This window comes from Pteropus medius, unplaced genomic scaffold (genome assembly GCF_902729225.1).
Source record: "Pteropus medius unplaced genomic scaffold, Ma_sr-lr_union100, whole genome shotgun sequence".
Lineage (NCBI taxonomy): Eukaryota > Metazoa > Chordata > Mammalia > Chiroptera > Pteropodidae > Pteropus > Pteropus medius.
The window spans coordinates 4,516,254-4,540,856 of record NW_024350924.1 but is presented as its reverse complement, the minus strand read 5'-3'; the positions used below and the strand labels follow the sequence as shown (position 1 = coordinate 4,540,856).

The 24,603-nt window shown below is 46.8% G+C and overlaps 1 long non-coding RNA gene across 1 annotated transcript in view; it reads left to right on the top strand.

Moving 5' to 3' along the window:
• The window catches only part of LOC120585037 (uncharacterized), a 240,904-nt gene that overhangs the window by 36,396 nt on the left and 179,905 nt on the right, over positions 1-24,603 (top strand). The window contains exon 4 of the long non-coding RNA XR_005648197.1: positions 23,611-23,758. This is a non-coding gene — a long non-coding RNA (uncharacterized LOC120585037). The remainder of the gene's footprint in view (positions 1-23,610; positions 23,759-24,603) is intronic.

The window sequence follows — 24,603 nt, the reverse complement described above, 5'->3', positions numbered from 1 at the left end:
GGTTCGAAGTATGAGAATTAATGATGAAGAAAGAAAATGGTAACTATATAAATACATATTGATTGTATAAAATAATAATAAACTAACTGTGGGGTTAAAAAATCAAGTTAGAACTAAAATCATGGACAAAAATTGACCATATTTGGATAGAGATAAAAAATAGGATAAATGAAACTTTTGTTTTTTTAAAGAGAGACATAGGTGTGTGTTAAAACTATAAAGGAAAAGAATGAAATGATTGGCACAGAATTTGGCGTAGTGGATTCCTGGAGTTGGGGCAGGGAGGTGGGCGGGATGGAGGGGGCTTTGAATGTATTGTGACTATTCTATTTTTTAAGATGTTGGATATTTAGTTGTTTATTTTTTATCACTGCAATTCCTTAAAATGTATATATTAATCATATATACCTTTTCTATGTACGGTATGATAAAAATGGACTAATTATGGATGGTATTGTGATTACCATTGTTCTCACGTTATAAGGTAAATTTCTAGAAAGATTTTAAGGATAAGGGTGAATAAACTAAATTTTCTTTGAAAATTAGAGCCAACCTCCTCCTACCCCCTAAAAGAGTAAGCAAGTTATACATCTACCAGCAGTGCATTAAAGGGTGGATTTCCCCAATTCCTTCTTGTGTACTTTTTCTAAAGTGTGCTCATATCATATGTGCCAGCATGGTGAGCTAGGCTTATTTGAAGATAATAGAATGAGATGAACAATTTATGGAGCAGGTGGTATAATTAATCCCATTTTATAGGTAATGAAACAGAATCATGAGGCTGAGTGACTCATCCGGGTTCACATTGTGACTCAGTCTCCTAAATGCATGCCCGGTTCAGTGATTTTTTTTAATGTCTCCCACTGCTGGACAAACCACACTGCACCTATGTGTTGGAACAGTCTGTCGATGCATATGAAAATCATTCCCAGTCCAGTCAAGCTGGAAAAGGCAGAAAGAACATGTGCCTTGTGGGGTGCTGATGGAGGCGTTAGAGTTGGGTCGGGGAGGGAGATTTTCAGCATGTATATCCTCGTATCTGAGGACTGCTTCCTTCCTTGGTCCTTGTTGCTTAAGCCCCTGCTTATAAACTTTGGAGACAGAGGGTTGGCGTGTCTGGCACATGGAAAGTGCTCACTAAATATTTGCTGGCTCTTGAATAAACTGTGGTTGATATTTTTGTCACCAAGTATGGAAGGAGAATTGTGCATTTGGCTAGGCCAGGTTTCTTTCTCTGCGTGAAGTGAGTCTCGGCCAGGGCAGAAGAAGGGGTGAATTGACCTTCCAAGATCCCTTCCTGCTGGAAAGACAAGGACTGTCAGCAGGCAGTGCGGCAGTGAGCAGCCCCCACCCCCGGCTCCCTCTGAGGTGCGTTGGCTTTCTTTTCTCCAAGCGATTAGCAGGGAGATTGGCAGGCAGTAGTGGCAATGGAAGTTTAATGTTCTGGAAACCCAGTCTTTTTCCTTTTCCTCCAAGGTTTTCCCTGGTGAGCCTGGAAAAGGTCTTGCAGCTTAATAGGCAGATAGGGATGGGGCTGGAGAGTTTTGCCATCAGAGACTGGAATTTATCCTTGTGATGCCAAGCTCAGGCATGGCTGCATTTGTGGGGGAGAAGTGGCTGGTTGTGGGGGAAGGAATTGCTGTCCTCTCCGGAGGACATTGTCCCTGTCAGGGCACTGAGACCCTGTCCCTGCCCTTGAGATTTAACCAATCACCCATCTTTTGGGCTCCCTCAGCCCAAGGCAGGCCAGGATACCTTTGGCTCATAGTCTCTGGATATAGCAGATGGGATCAGTCGGTCCTGCTGCTTTGTGCTGGTAGCCAGGATCCTCTGGTGGGTCCTAAGTCCTTGTGCCTGTTAAACAAGGGACTTGGTATAGTTGGAAGAGCTGAGAGATCTGTGTTAACGTCCTACCTCGGTTCTCTACTAGCTGTTTGATATTGAGGATGCTTCTCTATTCCTGAGCCTCTGTTTTCCTCTTCTGAAAATAAGGGCAATAATAACTACCTTTAAAATTAAATTAAATGGTATATGCACCCCGCTAGTACCCTTCCTGCTACGTAGGCAGAAGAGTGAAGTGGTAAAAATCATGTCTCTGGAACCACATTTCCTGAGTTCACACCTGACTCTGGCAACTTTCTAGCGGTGGGAACTTGGGCTAGTAACTTAGCCTTCCTATACCTTGGTTTCCTCAAGGTAAGCTGGGGATGATAATAACCCCTACTTTCTAGAACCATTGTGGTGGCTAGATGAGTTAACACTCATGAAATCTTTAAAACCATGCCTGGCACGTAGTGAGTGCTATACACGTTGCTTTTTCTTAGTTTATTTTTATCCAGTTCCCCATTCCCGGCCTTTGCCCTCTCTCCCTTCCCTCTTTCTCCTGTGTCGTTTGCTAGGCTGTAAGATCCAATTTGTTTGCTAGGCTGTAAGATCCAATTTCGGTCTTGGTTTCCTGTTTCGTAATTAGCGCTTCTCGGGGTCACCCTTTTGATCCGGGGCCCTAGATCCTAACTCAGTCTCACTATGCCCTTCCTTTTGGAGTTGGAGACTGCCTCCAGGAGCCCTGCCTGGGTGGAACCCATCTGGTTAGATGCTTCCAGAACCCAACTGACATCTTCATAATTCTAATCACTGTCTCTGCTGCCTCCACCCATGACTCTCTCTCAGCCCCAGGCTTTCCTGGTTTCCTCTTGTTCAGTCCTTTCCAGTGCTGCCAGTGTCCCAGCAGGCCCCAGGGCCAAGTCCATCTGAGGGAAAATGGGGTCTTCCTGAGTTGGACTTCATCTCTGGTGGGTCCACGGTAGGCAAGGGCTCAGAGCTTCCTGGCTTTTTGTCTAACATTCTATCCAGATACTTCCCATTGCCAAGTATAGGATCCTTTCTGGGGACCTCTCAGAATGCCTTGTAAGGGAGTCATCTCATTGTTAAATAGGTCTAATGAACAGCCACAATACCAATGACAATAACAACAATAATAGAAGCTATCATTACTGAGTACTTACTGTATGTCAGGTTACTATACATATATCATCTTTGATTTTTACAACCACTCTGTAAGATCGGTTTTATTATCTCCATTTTACAGACGTGGGAAAGGAGGCCTAGAGAGGATAAGTTATTTGCTAAGAGGTGTATCTAGGAGGTAAATCTGGTGCTTGCCTCCAAAGACAGTTCTCTGCTGTCAGCACCGAATTTCCATGACAGGCTGGAGTCTGCCTCCCTGTCTCCTCCGTCGCTGGAGGATGAAATGTACAATCTGTCTTCCCTCTTCCACATATTTGCCTTTAATGTACTTGAGAAAGCTGTCGTGTCACTTTTCAGTTTTGTCTTCTTCAGGCTCAATATCAACTATTTGTTATATCGTATGACATTGTCTCCGGGCATCTTAACATCTTGGCCTCCCTCTTCTGGACATGCTTGTTAGTTAATGTCTTCGTGATGTGTTGCATCCTGTATTCCAGACGCAGAGCTTGAGGCGGTAGGAAGCTCCCTTGGCAGCGCACTGTCATGGTTTGAGAGCACAGGCTTTGCACTTAGACTGATCAGGGTTCAGACACTGGCTCTGTCCAATTTACTAGCTGATTGTGGCCAATTGCAATTTTCAGAGATGGCTGCCACAATATAGCCCCTCCCACATGCTCTTGCAATGTGACAGCACTCTTCTCATCAAGTGGTGGGGTCTATATTCCTTTCTTTTGAAAATGGACAGAACTTTGTGACTGCCATGATGGCATAAGTGACACTGTGTGTCTTTTGAGGCTAGGTCATAAAAGCGCCACCCACACACTTCCATCTTGTTCCCTTTAGATTTCAGTCACACAGAAGAAGCCCAGACTGACCCAAGTGGAGAGATCATGAGAAGAGGCCATGTGTAGGTGTTTGGGCTGAAGTCTTAGCCTGTAACTAGTATGAACCAGGTGCAAGGATGTGTATGTAGTGAGGACGTCTCTGAGGTGACTCCATGCCTACCCATCGTCTGACTGCCTTAAGATTAAGCAGAGTTGGGGATTGCCACTGGGGTGCCCCACAGCAAGCCTCGAAGGTGAGAGGGATTTGTGAGAGCAGTCCAGATATTCGAGGTCACGGCTGACAGAGTTAAGCAGTGACAAGGTGGGGCTCTGGGAGAATGCCTCGTTAAGTTTGCGTGCACGGTGTTTTCTTGTGGTGTGGCTCCCCTTGCTATAGAGAGCAGAGATCTCAGGGTCTGAAAGGTACAGCAACTGAAACGAGTGTCTGAAAAATTCAGGCAGTTATGAAATCTTAAATCTTAAAAAGCAAAATTGCCCCTCCACCAAGGAAAACCCCCACCACAACAAAACCCCATAGTCCACTCCCACAAATAATATATATGCTCATTGTAGAATGTATGATGCATAAGAAGTAAAAAGAGCAAAATAAAAATCGCCCACATCCCTACAGCTTAGAGATATCCTCCATTAACATTTTGGTGTACACGTAGCGTTCCAGACGGTCCACAAAAATAGAATCCTACTGTGCATACTGTTTGCTAACCTGCTTTTATCGCCTAATGAAATGCTCTGGACATCTTTCCATGTTCTGAAATATGTATCTGCAGTTCTGAGCTTTTTAAATTAGGGACATGTAACCATATACCAAGGGCTCTGTGAAGCTGCAAGAAAACTGTGGTTCATCACTCTAGAGCATCTATTTTACTCAGCGGCAAGTCACTTAAAGTATTATTTTTATGTTGAAACAAACCCAGATTGAGTATGGAGGAGAGTATAAAATTTGCCTGAATTTTTAAAAGATGATAAGAGACTTCAAAGAAATATCCAGCTTGCCTTATTCTTCTGTGCCATCATTTTTAATGGCAGGTAGCATTGTTATGGGGATCAGTTGAATGGGCTGAGGGAGGGAAGAGAAGGAAGAGATGTAATAATTTAGGGGCAATAGGGCAACCGGGGCTCTTCCACGGAGCACAGAGTCCACCCTACAGGCAGCGAGATGTGAAGGACAATGCGGAAGTCTTGACGTCATGGCTTGGCCTTTAGATCCTGGGCCTGAGAGGGTGGCTTAATTCTAAGTCATGCCACTTGAACCTCCCCCTCCTGACCTGTTGGCATAGAACAATTGAAGGCTGGGGTGATATCAGGGCAGGGACATAGCTGAACCTGACATGGCCCTCAGAATTCACACGGTAACTCCAGATATGGTCTGAACTGTTCACAGCTCTGCTGTTTTTGTACCAGCTCTGCTATTAACGAGCTCTGTGACTACAGGAAATTTATTTACCTTCTCTCTGCTTTAGTTTTGTTATCAATAAGCCAGTGATAAAAGTAGCAGCTCATAGGGTCGTTGGGGTCATTAAATGAGTAAAGTATAATACTTAGAGTATCAGTTGGGATACAGTAAGTGTTCAATACATGTTAATCACCATTATGAAATCTGTGATTGCATAAGCAACTCATGGTAAGTGTGTCCCACTCTTGTTTCAAGCTGAGCTCATGAAAACTCTTGGGTCTTTTTCACTGGGATTGGTATCAAGCTTGTAGTCTCTGTGCTGTTATTAGTTTTTAATTGCATGGCTTATTAATAGGCATTTTTCGATTCTCGTCTATTATTCTAGTTCACGATAGTTATTCAACAGCTAAGTCTTCCTTTCCAGAGTCGATCAGATTTCAGGTTCTAATGACATTTGTAATTTTATTGTCCCTATTTTATAGATGACAAACCTGAGGGAAGGGAACTACTGCCTATTGAGTGTGTCCTTTGTGTCAGACATTGGGATGAATGTTTCGCATAGGACATCTCAGTTAATTCTCAGAACAAGCTAAAGAGGCAGGATTTATTATGTCATTTTACAGATGTAAAACTGCAGCTCAGAGTGGTTAGGTAAGTTGCCTAAGGCTACCCCGCTGACTCAGTGTTTATTCCCCTACATCACACTACCACCTAGTTTGGGGTCATCTGTAAACTTAAATGGCATGCTTCTATTCAAGCTGTCGAAGTAGATGTTTTATAGGACAAAGTCAACGATGGAGAACAGTCACGGGAGAACCCCTTCTAGGTAGATCTTTGACTCTCCCATCAATCTCTGAATCAGTAGTCTTTGTAGAGGATCCCTCAACCACTGAAACTGGAATCAGATGCCTTTATTGGAAACAGATCTGGAGCTTCTTAAGTGGTTATAAAGAAACCTCCTTCCTGCGTATCTTTAAGTGGGTAGGCCTTGTCCCAGCTCTTTCCTTGTCCCCCCTCAGCTGGATGCTTGTAGAATCATATCCCAAATCAATCCCCAAAAAATGCTCTTTTTCAAGCTGAGTGTGAGAAGCTTTATGGAGCATCCTGAGAACAGCCAGCATCTGCCTGTATTTACTCTTGCTGTTGATTTAAGCCAGCAGCTGGAGGACCAGGAGCCCAAACTGTAGGCACAGAACTGCTGATAATGGAGAAAGAATCAATAGCAGTGGCTGGACCTAAAGAAACCGAGCCCTTTCTTTCTCACTGTCTCAATCCCACACTTGACAGATGAGCAGTCAAGAGAAGAGGAAGAGGATTTGTCTAATGCAAATTTCTCTTTGGAGGATGAAGGAACAGTCTCTGAGCCTTCGATGCCTCGATTAACCTTCTTATCCCTACTGATTGGAGACCTGGCAAAGAAAAAGAGTAGGGGCAGTCAGAGAAGGTGCATCTGATCACTGCCCATGGAATGATGTTCCCATCTGAGTTAGTGGATCCCAAACTCCCTAGATCCCATCTCTATGGCTACAAGGTGGCAGGTATAGTATAGCAAGCACTGGAATAAGCTTGACCTTTGACCTCCTCCATATGACCCTTCTGGAGCGGGGATGATTAGGGTAGCAACTCTGTCTTCTGTTCCTGTCTTTCACATAGTGGCTCAAAATCCTCCCAGATCTTCTATTCCACTTAGAATAAACTCCCAAATGCACACTGTGGCCCCTGTGGCCTGCACGCTCCAGGCTCTGCCTCTGCCTCTAGCCCCACCTCCCACCACATACTCCAGGGAAGCCTCCATGCTGTGCTTGGACCACGCCCAGCCTGTCCCACCTCAGGGTGTTCACACCTTCTGTTCTCATGGTTGCCGGATTTAGCAAATAAAAATACGAGATGCCCAGTTAACATTGAATTTCAGATAAACAATGACTAATTTTTAGTGTATGCCCCATGTAATATTTATTTATCTGAATTTCAAATGTAACTGGGCATCCTACACTTTACGTGGCACCCCTAAAAGCTCTCTACTCCGCACCCTCAGGTCTCACATGGGCTTTCTCTTCACTTCCACCAGCTCTCTGCTCTCCTTCCTGTCCCAGCTAACAGCAGCCCCAGCGGTGTACTCTCTGTCACATCCTTCAGCCCCCTCGCCATCACCTGATGAGGTGGTTTGTTCATTCATTTGTTGACTTTATGTCCCGCTGCCGGCACATGAAGGGCCACAAGGCCAGGGATTTATGTTTTCACTGTCGTATCTTCAGTCTCTGGACTCATTGTTGGTGCTCAATAAACATTTGTTGAGTGATTGAATGACCTTCCACTGCGGCTCACTCCCCTGACCTCTTTAATCTCCCCCCGGGGGGCGCCAGCCACGATGGTCCTCCGGTCAGTCTTCAGGCCATTCCTGCCTCGGGGCTTGCTGCCCAGCAAGCCTCCACTGCTGTCTGTGTGGTTCTGGCTGCCCCTTTTCTCCTCTTAGGTTACAAAGAGGGCTTTTGTGATCTCTCTGTCCAAAATAGCCCTCTGACCCTCAACCTCTTTTATTCACAAGCCTGTTTTATTTCCTGTAAAACTCTTATCGCTCTCGGAAGTCCTGTGTTTAATCACGGGCTCATCTTTCTCTCACGGGCTCATCTTTCTCTCCTGCACACACGGATGCAGGTTCCGTGGAGCCATGGGCGTGTAGCTTACACATCACTGTGCTGCTCATTCCCAGTCCCACGCCTGGCATAGGGTATGAAATTAATAATTATATGTCGACTGGATGCGTGAGGGAGTGATTTGGGGGTGGGCGGTGAACCCCTACTTTTGGGAGCATTGGAAACTGCAGTGAGGGGGAGGCCTAAGCCGAGGAGCCAGCCTGGCGAGGGCTTCCACCAGGAAGCTAGCCTGCACCTCCCCCCACGGCGGTCACATGTGCTTCATCGGCAGAGCAGACTGAGGGTGAGGAAGTCTGGACAGGGTTTCTGGCTCTCTGCTTCTCTCAGCTTCCCTGGCGGTTGGTTGAGGCCACCTCCTTCCCGCTGGAATGTGCTACTCCAGGCCCAGAGAGCGAGAGTGCCTCCCCTGTGCCACCTTCCTCCTTTCACTACTTGCTGCAGACGATGACAAAGGCATGGTGATACCCAAGTGACCTTGGAGGCTGCTCTGGACGCTGGCGACCTGGGTCCCCAGAGGATGGTGGGGACCTGAACGTCCTCCCTGGGCTGTCACGTGAGAAAGAAGCCAGCTTCCTGCGTTTTCAATCACTGAACATTGTTGTTGTTTTTTTGTTGTTGTTATGAAAGTGTCACCTGGCTCATTAATACATGGCTGTATCCGCTGTGTCTGCCTTATAGAAAGTGCTGGATAAATGCGTTGTTGAGTCCCTGGGTGAGGAAGATCTGTTTATTCCTGCAAATGTAACAGAATTATATTAACTACCTAAAGAGAACCAGCTATGTTCCCTTATTTGCCCAGAGAGTGCTCATGTCTTTCTTAACTTCCTAAGGTCATCAAACTCCCAAAAGGTGTGGGTCTCTCTCTCTCTGGGTTTAGCAGTGGATGTGTAAAGTGGGGTCCTGTGAGGCACAAGCAGAAGAGTTTGTGAGAGATCCCAGAATAAAAGCAGCTACAGTGGTCTCCTACTCTGTCTGCTTCCGCCCTTAAGACACCTGGAGGTAGACGCCACTGGGTTCATAGCTGCGCTTGTTCCCTGTGAGGAATCCTCAGGGACCCTCTGATGGAAATTCATCTTAGCAGGTTGGTGCTAGATCTTCCTGGATCCACCGTCTGCTTCTTTGACACACCTCCACTCTCAGACTGGTTGCCTGGTTTCTTTGTGTTGAATGACCCTTGGACTTTCTATAGCCTGAGGCTTAGTTGCATGTTTCGGATAAGTCTTGAAATTTTCTTCATGCGGAGTCTTCATCTCCCTTTATGATGGACCTTGATCTCGCTTTCACCGCTGCCACTGCACTTAGGCATGGACAAATCCCTCTCTGCTTGGATCGACCGAGAGAGATTAGATTTTTTTAAAAAGAAATTTTACTTTTAAATTAAGAACAGCACCTCCCCACCCCCGCCCAATGTAAGAACACTGACTTTAGTAAGTTTATAGAGTATTGGTTTCCTGGTGGACACAACTTGCAGCCTCCTAGTTCATCGATAAGTCACTCAACACATGTCTATTGGGCTCCTATGAGACATTGCACTGGGTACAGGGGACCCAGAGATAAAAGTGTGCAGGCCTTGGCCTCAGAGCTCCTGGTATATGCGAAACACAAGTGGGAAAACCTGAGTCCTTCTTAAGACTCAGTAACTCACTCAGCAACATATATCCGTAGAAGGGAGAAACTCTCCATGAGATAAAGAATGGACCGAAGCTAGAAGATCTTGGGTCCAAGTCTTGCTTCTGTCCATTAACTGACAGTGGTATTGGGCATGTCAACCATTCTGAGCCTGTTTCCTGCTTTGGGGGAGAAATACTCGTTTCATGATTTTGCAGCAAAGACGGTGTGTTGTTTACCAGTTCTTACCTCCTTTCCTCCTGAGCATCCAGCCTTCCTTGGGATTAGGTGGGCCATGTAACTGAGTTCTGGCCAATGAATGTGGCGGAATTGGTATTCCCCACTTCCGGGCCTGACCCATAGAAACGCACCACAGAATCTTCCATGCTCTATGTTTCCCTGTCTGAGCTCTAGCAGTGAAGGACTCAGAGGTTCTAGGGGATGGCAGTGCCACAGATGAAACGACCCTGGGCCCCCAGAGTTGCACGGGATAGAGTTTCCCCTTTTTTCTGCCTATCTGAATTGAATTGTGATGAAAACAAGAAATTCTTTTATCATATTAAGGCACTGAAATTTTAGGGTCATTCCTTGAAGGGTTAGCTTACTTTGATCAGGTTTAAATGGAGAAAAGTTCTACAAAAAGTTCAGAGTGTTATACTGATGTTACCGGTTGTCATCATAGTTTTTATTCTAAAAAACTTTTTGAATGCACAGCTGTAGTTTTTTCCCCATGATCTATATAGTCCCTGAATATGCTCAGGGATGGAGAAGGGACCAGGGGAGACCTTTGGAAAATATCCGGTGGTCTGACTGGAGGGAGATGTGCATGCCTGGGTGCCAGGGTGTGATTCCTTCCGGGAAGGGAGCCCTGATTGACCATCATGCTTGGAGGAGTAGGCTCATCTCAGAATAGACTCTGGGCAGCAGTAACCCAGCAGAGGGGCCCATCATGTGGGCCCGAGACTGGCTGTCTGAGCATCAGCTGCTTGAGGGCTGAGCACTCCAGGGCTAAAAAAGGGAGGTGACATTGACTCGTTTGTTAACAGGCTCTGGGAAACTTTGTTGACCATGTGAGCCACGTAGAACTCTGTTCCCTTCACAAGTGGCTGCTCCCAGAGTCTGATCCCACTTGACTTTTAACCATGGTCTTCTGACCTGGCCCAGCAGAGGCCTGGTAGTAGACACAGAACACCCTGTAGATATTGACTTGTCATATGATCTGGGCAGGAAGTGAGGTGTCATATGGGCAGATCCAGACATAATCTCCTGGGCTGTTTCTCTAAGGAAGCCACAAATAATCAGGGAGCCACACTCCTGATTTATAGAAAGGAGAAGGAGGGAAAAAGGATAAGATTCACTTTATTGATCACTAGTCATGGGCCAGATGTTCTGAATCCTTACGACAACTCTGAGCTAGGTGTTATTATTCCCACTCTTACAGATGAAGAAGCTGAGGCCCAAGGAGGTTCAGTAACTTGCCCAGGATCACACAGCTAGTGACTATTAGAGCCGGGATTCAATTTCCAGTCTTTCTGACTTAGAGCCTGTGTCCTTGACACTATACCTTGCGGCTTTCTCAACAGGGTAGAGGTACAGTCCTGTCCCCCAGGTCAGGCCGAGAAAAGTGATCCCCTGGCTCTGTCCTGGGACTCCTAATGTTGGCCTCTCTCGCTTGCTAGCAGGTCTGTCTCTCGAGTTTGGGAGAAACACCTTTCTGTAAGCATATGAATGCTCGGGTCAACAGTCGAGGCCACCGAGGAAAGGAAATGGGAGGGGGCAAGGTGGCTGTTGGGGAGAAGGAAAGGGAAGGAGTGAGGAGAGAGGAAGAAGAGAAGGGGAAGAGGAAGCCAGGAAGGTCAAGCATGAAAAGGAAGGGAAAAGCAGGGGAGGAGGTAAGAGTTGCCCCTGGTGCTCTTCATCTTGAGTCGGGTATTCCCACAGTGGGGAGGGCAGGCGGCGGCTGCCCTGGGTGTCTGGGTGTCCAGGTGTCCGGGTGTCCTTCCGTGCCTGAGAGTCTGTGAGGATTCAATACTTCTTTGGTACCTCGCTGGTTCTCAGTTTAGCCTAGCCCAGAAATTTAGAACAGTTTAACTATTTTCAATTGAGCAATTGATCTTTCAAAATGTAGGCACACTGTGAGTCTCTTCCTGGAGCTGCAGGAGCCATACCTTCCTTCAGCATGAACCTGCTTCTTGAGATGTGTGCGGGGTGGGTCAGGAGAAAAGTCATGCCTTCCGGCCTGCGAGGCCGGGATGGATCTCGCCCCATGGGTTTCTGGCCACTCTGTTGGGGCCATCTAGCCAGCTCCCTTGAGAGATGCCTGGCAGCATAATGCTATATTGTTATTTTCCAGTTTTCATTCTATTAATATTTGCGTCTAACCCCAAAAGCTTTCAGCAACAACCAGCACCATTTCTCTGATCCTGATTGGGTGGGGAAAATGCATTAGAAATCATATTGCTTCTCCAGTGGCAGTCCTGGCTCAGGGAGGCTCTGGGCTGGTTCGGAGGACAGCTGAGTGATCTGGGAGCATCTGCCCTGCAGCCTCCCCACCCTGCAGCCTCCCTGCCGGCTTTCCAGCAGCCTTTCCATAGGGCCGAGCTCCAGGGAAGGAAATGAGGATTCTGGCTACTGGCTTGTGGAGAAGATGTACTTGCTGTATTTTCCTCAGACTTGGGGTGAAGTAGGAGGAACGAGCAATGGCTGAACCTGTAGGAATACACCCCGGTGACCTGACATTGTTCCCACGTGTTCGCATTACAGAGGGAAAAAGTCTTCAGGCAGAGTCTCATTAAACCTCCTTACATGAGAACTCCCCTGTTGTGGAAAATTGAGATTCTGCATGGTGTTTTGAAGTTAATCTGTTAGAACCACTTGTTTATTTTACTTTCAAAATAACTTTTTTTTTTTTTGAGGGAAGGAATACTTTTAGTCATGCTCCTAATTTTAACAGCTCTGCCAAGTCTTTCTCACTGGTTGAATTATGACAAGACTAGTGAGGTCATAGTCAGTGTATTAATTATAGCAAAGCTGGTGAGGAAGTTCTACCTCCTTTGATAAACACAGGTTAGCTACTTTAAGTGAACAATTTTCTAGAGCAAACATTTCAATACATGTTGTCTCTGAGAGCAAACTTTAACCGTCTCATGATTACAAGTCAACAGTTCTTAGACCTCTTAAACTCTTCACTATTGTAGGAAAGTTCTCTGCCTTTTTTCATGAGCAGACTTAGATAGAAACTCAACTTTATGATGACGAGATACAGAAGTATGGATTTAACCTAAATTTTGTATCTGATGTGTAAATATTTTCTAACCTTTTTCATCTGTCTCTGCAAAGCCTCATGCTAACCCAAGGTTTTGCATCTTCAAAGTGCTTGTGTCAATAGCGTCTTTACTTAATGTTTTTTTCATTAGGTGCCATTTAATCAAGGCCGAATAAAAGAATTTGGGGCTTATTTTATACATAGATATTTCCATATCTGGTGCTAGTCACTGAGCACGCTGCTCTGCAATAGAATGGGGTACTGTCGGAAAGGGCTGGAAGGAAGGAAAACAGTGGGGCAACTCTCCTTTAATTTGATCCTCTCATGTGTACCCCTGAGACCTGTGGAGGCCTTTCTAGCGAGGGAGCAAAGCCTGGAGAACACTGAAGCATAGCATTAGAATTAGAAGAGGGAGCGTGGTATTTTTGTCTAATCCTTCTCCAGTGTGTGATTTTATCTGAACTGTATCCTTATGGCGCACAGTGGGTACTTAATAAATATTGAGTGATTAGACAAATCAATGAGCAACCGCCCCAGGTGGAGGCAGAGCTCACCATCTCCCAAGTTGCCTGCAGTGTCTAGGCCCCAGGGAATGTGTCTAGTCCTTTTTTTAAACATGGATCCTCTAACTGTAACTAGCTATGACTCTTGCTAGTCAGTGTCCCCTCTGTCTCCTCTGGGCCTGGGACTTTGAGTAACAGTAGGACGATTAGGAGCAAGCTGCTCCCATATCGTCCTGGCTAATCATCCTGGAGATGGAGTAGTAGTTGGATGGCTGTGGTGTGTCGGTCACTTCTTAGGCCAAAGAGCTCAATGTATTGTCCCTTCCATCACCTCATGTGTCCTCCTAATGACTCAGGGAAGGGCGATAGGGTTCTAAAGACCAGAAATTGGCAAACATTTTCTGTAAAGGACTGTGTAGCAAATATTTTAAGTTTTGAAGGCCACAGTTTCTGTCACAACTACTCAATTCTGCCATTGTTGTGTGAAAGTGGACATAACAGGTAAACAAATGAATATCGTGCTCCAATAAAACTTTATTTATAAAACAGTAAGCCAAATTTGGCCCATGGGCCATACTATGCATTAGACTGTGAGGTCCATGAGGCAGGGAGTATGTCTGTTTTTGTCTTGAGAGGGAGTTTGCTTTATTGGTTAAGATCATGGTCTGGGATCAGATAGTCTGGGTTCAAGTCCTGTTCCACCACTTCCTAGCCGGGTAATTTCTCTGTGCCTCAGTGTCCTCGTGTATAAAATAAGGATAATAATAGCGTCTACCTCATAGGGTTATTGTGAGAATTAAATGAGACAATAAAGGCAAAGTCCTTAGAATAGTGTTCATCCATAAGCATGTAATGAATATTAGCTATTATTAGTTTGATCTCTAATACTTGGCCAGTGCCGGGCGTGATGAAGATGCTAAATAAATATTTATGTTATGAACCTGAGGCCCAGGAAGGCAAAACATCTTGTGTAATATCTCAGGGTGAAGTGGGAGGGGCACTGTGTCATGAAGCCACATGGCTGACTTGCAGACTTGTCCTGTCTTCCAGAGCATGACAAGTTCTTGTTATGAAGACTTCAAATTATTTATAGTCACATTGCTCTCTATAGGACAACTTTTTTAGATATTCATCACCTCCATTCTCCCAACCCTGGAAACATCTTCCCTAAGAGATGGGGATTAGGGAAAAAGCTTCCAACTTCTTGAATGTTCTGGGGGGGGGGTAGGGGGGCGGGGCTACCTTTTTGGTGGCTTCTGCTCTACCTTTCCCAGGGTCTGATGCAGTAGCAGTGATGGGGAGTGGGATGAGGTCTGGTAGGGGGGCCGTGGTGAGAAGAAGAAAGGGGTGCATGGTGGAGGGAGAGGTGTACCCTAGTTGAGAGCTTGCTGCCTTTCTTCTGCCTCCTGCATTTCCTGGACTGGGGGATCAGCAGGTGAAAACTTCCACTTCTGAGGAGGATTTAGGATGAATTTCTCACCCTTTTTAGCTTCGGGGCCTCACCAGCTTCACACTAGAGTAGCTGTTGATGTTCCCTTCTCAGTAACTGTCTGTTTAACACCCCTCCCCTCTCCTCAGCCACCACAGCCAGAGGGCACGAGGTGAGGTGAGGTGCGGGGCCCTCCCCTGCCCTGCATGCTGGCATTTCCCAGGCCCTTAGGTAGCAGACAGACCTGAGAGAAGGCGAGGGGAGCAAGGATGCCAAGAACTAGGGTTCGTGGGGCAGTGGAACCTACCTCTAGAGGGAGAGGTGCGTGAATGCCCAGGAACCACGGGTAGGACTTGAGTGAGCTCACGGCGGCTGCATGTGAGTGCGCTGAGAAGTCGCCCCGTGTGAGGAGCAGGCCCAGTGCTCACCCACCCCACTCATGGGGCACGTTCCCTCCCTCCCTCCAGGCAGACACACAGGACCACTAGCTGGGCAGCTAGCAGGCCTTGTGGGGTGGAAAGGCAGCTCCGGGATGGAGGTGGCCTTGCTGCAGCTAGAGGAGGACTGCCACCAGGGATGGCAGTGGGCGAACGCTTCCTTCGCTTTGGTTCTGGGTTGCATGAGGTCAGTGTGAGCAGGGCTCGGTGACCTTTCCACACTCTGGCCATTGGTACTTCTTCGTTTCCTCCCAAAATTTCAACAGAGCAAGGCAGTGACAGGGAGAGAGCCCAGGGGGCTTTGAAGATAGGGACTGTGAGTTTGGGTTTTACTTTGGAAAGAAAATGGCTTGTACTTTGCTCCTTGGTGCTCGGATTAGCAACTCATGTCTTTCTCTCTTTCCAGCAGAGCCTGTTAGCATAGGGTCACTGAACATTGTATGGCTTCAGAACTGATGAACACCTGAGTTAGCGTATGATGTGTGTGCTCGTGTGCGTATGCACATTCTCCTTCAGAGAGCTTTGATCAGATCCTCAAAGAGGTCAGTGGTCCCAAAAGGGTTAAGAAACACCGATTATTTGTCTGTTGAAGCAGAAAATTGTTCTGGGGATGGTTAGCTGGGGACTTCCTTATCTAATGACAGAGCTTTGTCTTTGGAGATAAGTGGAAATAAGGGACAGGAGTCAGGGGACTTTGTAGAGCCATCTGGCCAACGTCCTTGGTTCTCAGGAGAACTTTCACTGCGGGGCCTTTAAGGTTCTTATAATACTCATTTTCCCCCTAAATATTTATTACTTTTACTCCTTTCTCTGTATTACTAAACCAAAACAAAACAAAAAACATCAACCAATCTCCAGAGATTGAGAAGACAAATATTTTTCTCCCACAGACAGAAAAATATTTGCAAAAGGCACATCTGAAAAAGGACTGTTATTCAAAATATACAGAGAACTCTTAAAACTCAACAAATGGAAAATGAACAACCTGATTTAAAAAAATAGGTAAAAGACCTGAACAGACATCTTACCACAGAAGATATGGAAGGTAAATAAGCATATGAAAATATATTCCACATCATGTCATCAGGGAAGTGTAAATTAAAACAGCGATGAGATACCATTACACACACCTATTAGAATAGCCAAAATCCTAAACACCGACAACACCAAATGCATGTCACTGTGTATTTGTCCAAACCCATAGAGCATACAGCACCAAGAGTGAACCCTAATAGACACCAAATACATGTCACTATGTGTTTGTCCAAACTTAGCGTGCAACACCAAGAGTGAACCCCAATATAAACTATGGACTGTCGTAACATCGTACAGGTTTGTAACTGTGACGTCGCATGTACCGCTCTGGTGCGGACATGGATAGTGGGAGAGGCCGTGCGTATGGGAGTCAGTACTTTCCACTCATTTCATTGTAAACCTAATGCTGCTCTAAAAATTAAAACCTACTAAAAATCAATCAAAGGAATAAAAGGAAAAAGAAGCCCAACTTTTCGAGGCTGCATATTTTTTTAGGAATGGAGAGGGTGGGATTGGAAACAGATGCTGAGTCGTTCGTTCCCAGGTGGGTTGGGGCTGCGGGACGCTCCGATGGCCCCTGGAAGCCGGTAATGGGCTGGTTCTTTGTAGCAGAGGGAGAGAAGAAAGACATGAAAAGGGAATTGGCCCAGGACAGAGCTGTGCATCCAGAGGTTGCAAAGACCAGCAAGGGGTCCCCCAAATAGCATTAGAGTACCTCCTCCGGTTGGGCACTGTCGTTATGCTGGGTGCTCTGCAAGCATCGGCTGTCTTCACAACGACCCCATGGGCTGCGCGGGGCTGATAATAAAAATATTCAAACACTGGGAGGATGGGCACTGCCCAGAGTGGAAGCAGCTGGAGCAGGGATCCGGCAGCCCCTCCTGTGGTGGACACCGACCCGTTAGTGGCTGGTCAGGGAGGAGGTCTGGGCTGTCCCACGGAGGAGCCCAAGCTGGCAGTCGGGGAGCACACTGGGTTGGGGTGGGTGGGGAAGGCTTGTCCAGGGGTTCTTAGATTTTGGCCTGCTTTCGAACCATGTGGAGGGCTTGCTGAAGCAGATCACCGGGCCCCAGCTCCGGAGTGCTGACTCCGCAGGTCCGGGGTGGAGCCTGGTGTGTGCCTGTCTCACAGGTTCCCAGGCGATGCTGCTGCGGCTGGTCTGGAAACCACGCTTTGAGAATCACCTTTCTTTATCAAATATTTCAGTGTTTTGTAACTGGCACAGCCCTAGTTGAATATCAAACTTGCTAGTAAGAATCACTTTTGCTTCCATTCTACAGATGGGCAAATAGAGGCTCAGAGAGTCAAAGTAACTTACTGTATGTGGGTCACATACCCAGTGGGTGGTGCAGCGGGTCTGGGAGTCTGAATCCAGTCTGCCCGACTCCAAAGACTTGGCTCTCTCCCAGCTTTTCCAGTCTCCCAGCGCCCTCAGTGACAGTAGATGTCTGGGCAAGTGGCTGACCACCTCTGGGGAGCCACCAGGGCTTTGACAGGCTGCAGGCGAAGCCAGAGGCATGCTGGAGCCCTGCCCGCTCCATCTCCCTCGCTGGCCTGGGGAAGGCGTTCTCTTCCTCAGGTCCCCTCCCTCCCGAGCAGCAGCTGTGAAGTTGACGAATCACACTAAACTGTGATGCCTCCTCGGGAGTCTGTTCCAGGATGCGCCTTGATGGCTTCCGGAGAAGACAACAGGCACGCGGTCTGCAAACGAGCTGCTCGCTCCCTCGTTCAGCGTTCAGTGCGGCAGCTGCTAAGAGGCAGCGTGGGCCCAAGTGGCCCGCCGGGGGGGAGCCTATTAAGAACCACAGCACTGAAAAGCGCAGCAGAAATGCTCCATTAAGTCTGGCGGGGGGTCTGCTTAACAATGGGACCTGCCTCAGGAGTCCTGGCTCTGCTCAATGCTGCCTCAGTCTCCAGCCTAGCTCTCCCTCTCCCCTCCCCTGCAATCCTCCCCAAAGCGGCTCAGGACCTGAGTGACTGCAGTTTATGCTGGAGTCGGTAAGACCTTGGCTGGAAGGGGAGAGAGCCCAAGCGGGAGCAAATTCACAGGGAGCGTCCTCCACACTGCCGAGGGTGGGCCTGTGCCTGCTGTTCGGTGTGGGCCGTGCTGCTGATGAAGACGCAGTGTGCTCTGGGCAAGAGGAGCCCCAGCTCTGGACCCTGTACATTAGAGGTCCCACTCTGACCTTCTTCCAGCCAAAGCCTTCCCAAAGGGCAAAGAACCTGGGGGCCAATACGATATGCTCATTTAAAGCCCATGACCCCCTTTCTGTACCACACTTCAGGTACCTGGGAACCTGAAGTCCCCTGCCCAGATGGCCCCAAACCCGTTTCTAGTGTCTGCCTAAGCTTCTTCCCCAGCACATCCTTTAAAGAGTGGACTGTGTCATTGGGAGTGTGGATAGAGCTTAGACATGTGGGCTGAACGTGTGTGTGTGCACGTGCGCGTGTGTGTGCGGTCCCTCAAGGGTGAGACAGAACCCAGCATGGCAAGAGGTAGGGGACAGGCCGGGGGCTAGAACTACTTCCACGTAGCTCTGTGTCAGAGCAGAATTCCAAGGACCTGTGGATTTTATATTTAAACCTTCCAGGTTTATGCAGATATATTTGTCAAGGATAAGTGTATATTTTATCTCAGTTTGTTAGCTTGATTTATAACTTTGAACTCTCTTGCTCTTGGCCCTGTGAGTGTTCTGGGTGGGCCCAAATGAAGGTGGTGGTGGGAGCAGGCCCCAAAGGCGTCTCCGCAGCAGGTCGGGCTGAGCGCCATGCTTTCAGATGGCCAAACACAGGGTCAGCACAAAGGACAGAACTGGGTAATGCTCCAAGCCCCATGGAAAACACTCATTTTTCTTCTGGGATGAGAATGAGGAAGACCAGGGTGCAGATGAGCTGGCAACAGCCCTATGAAGGGCTAATTGGATGACCCGTGTGTGGTCTTGTGAGGAAAGGGCCCTAATCCTTGACCTTGACCAAGATCTTGACCACACATTTGACCCACTGCTCTCTCCTTTTATAATCTGATGCCTTTGTCTCTTTCCTAGTTGTTCTCCCAACTGAGTCCCATTCCCACCCCACCACAGGCTCACATCAAGTTGTACAGTAACTCTCAGGAGGGACAGACCACCAGGGGAGGAAGCCCCTCCCTTGGGGGGCCTCCCGTGGTGGTGAAGGCCTCTGTTGGACTTGGCAGGATTAAGAGCAGTGCTGCCGGAGGGTTTATTTGGGAGGGGAGATAGCAAGTCACCTCCGATTTCCAAATGGCCTCGCTAGTAACAGAATGGGAGGACAAGAGGGAGCATGAGAAGTCCTTCCTGTATTTATTAGGAACCAAACATTCATCTGAAGGACTTTCCTGGATCTTGATCTTGACCTCGATCTCCATCTCAGTATCTCTTTAGCTCTATCTCTGTATTTGCCATCTCTCTCTTTCTCTCCCCTTCCTTCCTTCCTTCCTTTTCCTTCCTTCCTTCCTTCCTTCCTTCTTCCTTCCTTCCCTTCCTTCCTTCCTTCCTCCTCCCTCCCTCCTCTCTCTTCCTTCCTTCCTTCTCTCCTTCTCTCTTTCTTCTTTTTTTTTGTAAAATCAAATATAGGTTTTTAACGTATTTACTATATTCTAGCTGCGTGCCATATTATTACCTTATTTAATCCTTATGAGAACCATGTGAAGTATTATCCCTATTTTATAAATGGGGAAACTGAGACTTTCAGAGGTGAAACAGCCAGCCTAATAATGCCACATAGTTCAGAAATGGTAGAGTTGGGGCCTAAGTCTATACCATCTGACTTTGAATTTTGTGTTTTTGTGCTGTTTCCACTGAGGGAAGATTTCCCCTAGGTGATTTTTTTTTTTTTTTTTTAAATTTTAAATCAGGAAAGAGAATGTTTGCTTATCTCTCTTCCGCAGCATTCCCAGGGGTCCTGGTTCCTGGCTCCCAGGAGCGTGATGCAGGCCAGGCGCTGTCTCTTGCGGCAGCTGCCTGCAGCCCTGGCCCATCTGCTCACACAGCTCCTCGCCACCCGCAGTGCTGTCTGGGTGTGCCCGGCAGTCAGACAGCACAGGCCGGCTTTGACAAAGTGACAGAAGCTGTAAAAACAGCTGTTTGACATTCCCTGCCGCTTTAAAACAAAACAAGCAACAAAGGGGGTGAATGAAATGCAGAAAATACCCTTGTTTCCATGTGGATGGGGATATTTTTACTTACAGAACATCTATTTTCCCCTTTCGTGCTTTCTTCCCTAGTCACCTAATCTAGTCATTGCCCTCCCTGTCTCTTTCCCTCTACCCCGTCTTCCCTCCCCGCTTCCTTCCTCCCATTGAAAGAAACTCTTCCTGCTTCTATTTCTATGTCTTTTTACCGTCAAAATTTATTCTCTCCAAGGACACCCTATTTCTCTTTGTTCCTCATTTTTCACATCTTCCTTGGTTTTGTATGTTAATTAATCTCTCTAGCGTTGGGTACGTACCATCCCAAATGTGCAGTTTTTATAAATTCAGTGTTAGTTTTATGATATCCACGGTGTCTTTAGTTCACCCAAGGTGGGGGCAGGGGATTCGAGAACAAAATAAACCAACCCTTTCCTCCCAAACCATCATTTAATTTAGATAAATAAAAGTGTGCAAAAAGCACAGGGTGTCTGACAGTAACTGGCCACCTGCTCTGGCTGCTTCTGTCACCTCCACACACAGTTATGGGGAAAGTTGTTCTCATTTTCAGACTGTAAGGTTGGGCCTATGACCCAGCTCTGCACTGTGGTCCTTCATGGTTCAAAAGCACAGTCCTGTCGAACCGGCTGTTCCTCCAGCGAGTTTCTTTTCCTGTAGTGAGAGGAGTTCTGGGCTTCAAGGCCTACACAGCTTGGAACAGGTAAATTACAGACACTCAGCCGAGTCATTAAATGCAGCTCAACCGAGCTTTACAAAATATAATTTCATGCCCTATGGCCGACCTCGATCCTTGGAATCAGTGAGCCCTTCTGGATCCCAGGGCCTCATCTAAGCAGGTTGTCTGCCCGCTGGCGTCCTTCTAAGGTCTCTTGAGCGTTTTTCTCATGTTCGTGGCCTACATTAAATTCCACTAGAGTCATGTTCCTTAACCTCCGTCTCCCTTTTCAATCCCTTCTTTCCAGACTGTTTTCTTCCTGTTTGCCCCTTGCAGTTTGTTCTCTCTGGTTCCTCATAGCTTGTTCTAGTTATTTTCTCTCCTAAACTGATTAAGAGTCTCCTTTCTCCTTCTTCCCTTTGACTTCCTGTTTTCTATTACCCATCAATGGTTCATCTCAGAATTGGCATTGCTGGAGTTGCCTATGTGTCACTATGTGCATAAAATGACTGAGTCTGCAGCTTCTGGTGGCTGCTGGAATGGAGAATGCAGTCAGATCTAGGACCAAAGGCAGGCTTTCTATTCCTTTCTCTCCACATTAGACCTACAGACATACCAGTCACAGGATGGAGAAGCTTTGAGCCTCCGTGCTGATCCCTGCATGGAGGAGAAAAAGTGGTGGCCGCAGGCAGGTGGAGTCTCTAAGGGGGCCCGGCAAAGGCTGAGCTATGCATTATGGGAGTTTCTCCAATATCACCAATCAGACAAATCTTTCTGGAGAACAGAAGGGAGTAGAGAGAGGATGGAGAACTTTTTAGTGTTCCCTTCCACGGGATAAAGAGGGATGCCCCTCTCTACGTAAATGTGAGGTGTGGAGCAATATTAGCCACGTAACGTTTGGTTGTTGGACAGGGACTGGAAAGGGGCCATGTAGAAGGTGATTGTGATGTCATGTCACAATTCCCAAGAGGCTGGGAATCTTTGGTGCCTTCCCCCAGTGTTTTCACAGTTCAGACGAGAGTAGAAATTGAGGTCATCCTGACACACCGTCTTTCTCTTTCCCTCCATCTCTCACTGTAAGTGGCCTAATGCGTTTTGTTCACTTGTCCAAGCTCTGTCCGTACAGCAGTAACCCTGTATACCCTTGGGAATATGGACCTGGCCAGGAGGCCTCGAAGGGCAGGGAGTTCCAATGTCTCAGATACCCAGAGTGTTGTCTAGAAGGGGAGTCACAGACTCCTGGGGGCATGTCTCTTAGCTCCACGGACTCCTCGCCCCGAGGGGAGGGGCATAACCAGGAGGAGGAGGGGGCAGAAGGAGTTTCTAAACGGTGGAGACGAGGGCAAAGGCCCCGGTTGCCCAGGTTCGGGGATGAAACCGTGTGTGCCCCCTGTACACCCCATACATCTGGTTCACCCTGCATCCATCACTCTGGGTTTTGCCGCCTTCCTGTTCTTGGAGATGTTCCGGCTGGGTGATGGTGAGGGCAGAACTGGGATCATGAGTGGAGCTGGAGACCCGAGACCGTCTTTAGTTTTCTCACCTTTCTGATTCCAGCTAAGAATGTGTCGTGGGTCCAAAACACACTCATCGACAATGCGTTAGGTCTATTCTGGTTTCTGCATTGATTCACAATGAATAAAAATTAAGTTTTATGGACTCTTTAAAAAAAATTCCTCTTCTTTGAGCTTGAACTAGATAGTGCCTTGGGAGCCAAAGGCAACTTTTAATTAGCATTTTGCTGCTCCAAGGAGAGGAACCTCCATAATTGCCGGCAGCCTCAAATTACACCGTCAGTCACCCTGCAACTCGCTTCCGGGTACAAGTCTGTACATATTCTGCCCATCTTTTAGAGTTCCCTTCAAGAGCCATTTTTTATGAGAAAGCCTGCCCTTGCCCTTGCAGCCCTAGCTCTCACATAACTAGTCTGACCTCCTAGTTCTGTGCCAAAATACGACATCCTCTAGCCTCACCCCCGTCCCAGGTTGCCTTTATGAGTGATGAACTCTCCATGCATATGCTCTGTCTTCCTACTACTAGCTCTCCAGATAAGTACCTTGAAGGTAGGAAAAACATCTCAAGAGGTTTTTAGTAATCATATGAGTTTCCTTATGTTTTAATGGGTCACCAAAGTATGAATGAAGGAAGTGAGTTACAGCACCAAGTAACGGTTACTCACGTCACTCTTACACGGTGTGGAGGGATCCATTTTCTGGGGTGCTCGTTCTAAAGCTTTTGTGGTTCGCAGACTCACCAAGCAGCTTATAGAAGGTGTGGGTTCTCAGTCATACTGACTCAGGGTCTCCCAGGTATTTCGATGTAGACCAAGATTTGAGAACAATTTTCCAGGGGCATGACTTGCCAAATCAACTCTACAGACAGAAAATATCACATGAATTAAAAAAAATAATAATTTGTTTTTAAGAAAAAAAAAGTTTCCTACTAAATGTTGAGAAAAGACAAATGGAATATATTCTGAGAACATGGACACCGACACGCACAAATAAAAACTGTAACAAAAATACTCGTAAATGCCAAATGCAAAATCGGCTGTTTAATTTGAGCTGGTAGCTTTAATTCATTTATAATTAATCCTAGGTTTATTTTCAGCTCTGTCCTGTTTGCATTTGACCTTCCTACCTGTCTTCCAGCTCTGTGGTGTTCCCGTGGTTTTGTTCATTAACGGCTGGATCTCACAGCCTCAAGGAAGACACTTTGACTCCCTGGTCGGGCTTCCTCACTCCGGCTGTTTGGGACCCGCCTGCCTCCCGCCTGCTGCCTGAGCCCTTGACCTGCCAGGTAGGACTATCCACGGCTTCAACCAGGGTTTAAGGGACAGAATTAAACATTTTAAGCCGTCTCGTAATTCCTTACACTTACTTAAAACTCCAAGCTGTCAAGTAACAAGATAAATGTATAGTTTATCCATCTCCCAACCAACTCAAAATATCCTTTAGATGTGGAAGACAAGAAGAGAAAGCCATCCCCTGAAACCAAAAAGAGAGCAAGAATTTAGAATATGCATAGCTAACCGACTACAAGTTTGTCAACCTATTTCCGGTGAGTTTAGACCAATTTACACATCTCCTCCAGAAAAAAAGATGTTTCCCCCATCTTTCCAAATTAAAATGCGATGTGAAGAAAAGTTGTATAATTAATTGTAACAAGTTTAAGGCATTGTTGTCAAACAGAAAGTTGGGTAGTGTCTTGAGTCCAGACAAAAAGAAACCTCGTATAAAGCTTTTTTTAGCACCTGCACCTGCATTCCAGCTCCTTCGTAGGTAGGTATATTCTTAGACTAGGGAAGGCGTATACTCAAATAGAACATATGTTCCAGATCAGGACAAAATTTCTAATAGAAACTTTCAAGTTTAAAATTCTGCTCTTGGCTTCTTAACCTGGCCCAGTGGGTGTTAATTCACGTCTACTCTGTCTCAGATTTTTCGTTCGTTACTAGCGTTTCTACACCTGATTAACCGTGATCATTCTGATTAACTTTAACTTCTGTTCTGAGATTGGCGTTCGAACCTAGTTTCAACTTAAAAGTCAAACTTAAAAGAAAGAAACAGAGTAGAATGGTGGTTTCCAGGGGCTAGGGGTCAGAGAAACAGGGAGAGATTGGTCAGAGGGCACAAACTTCCAGT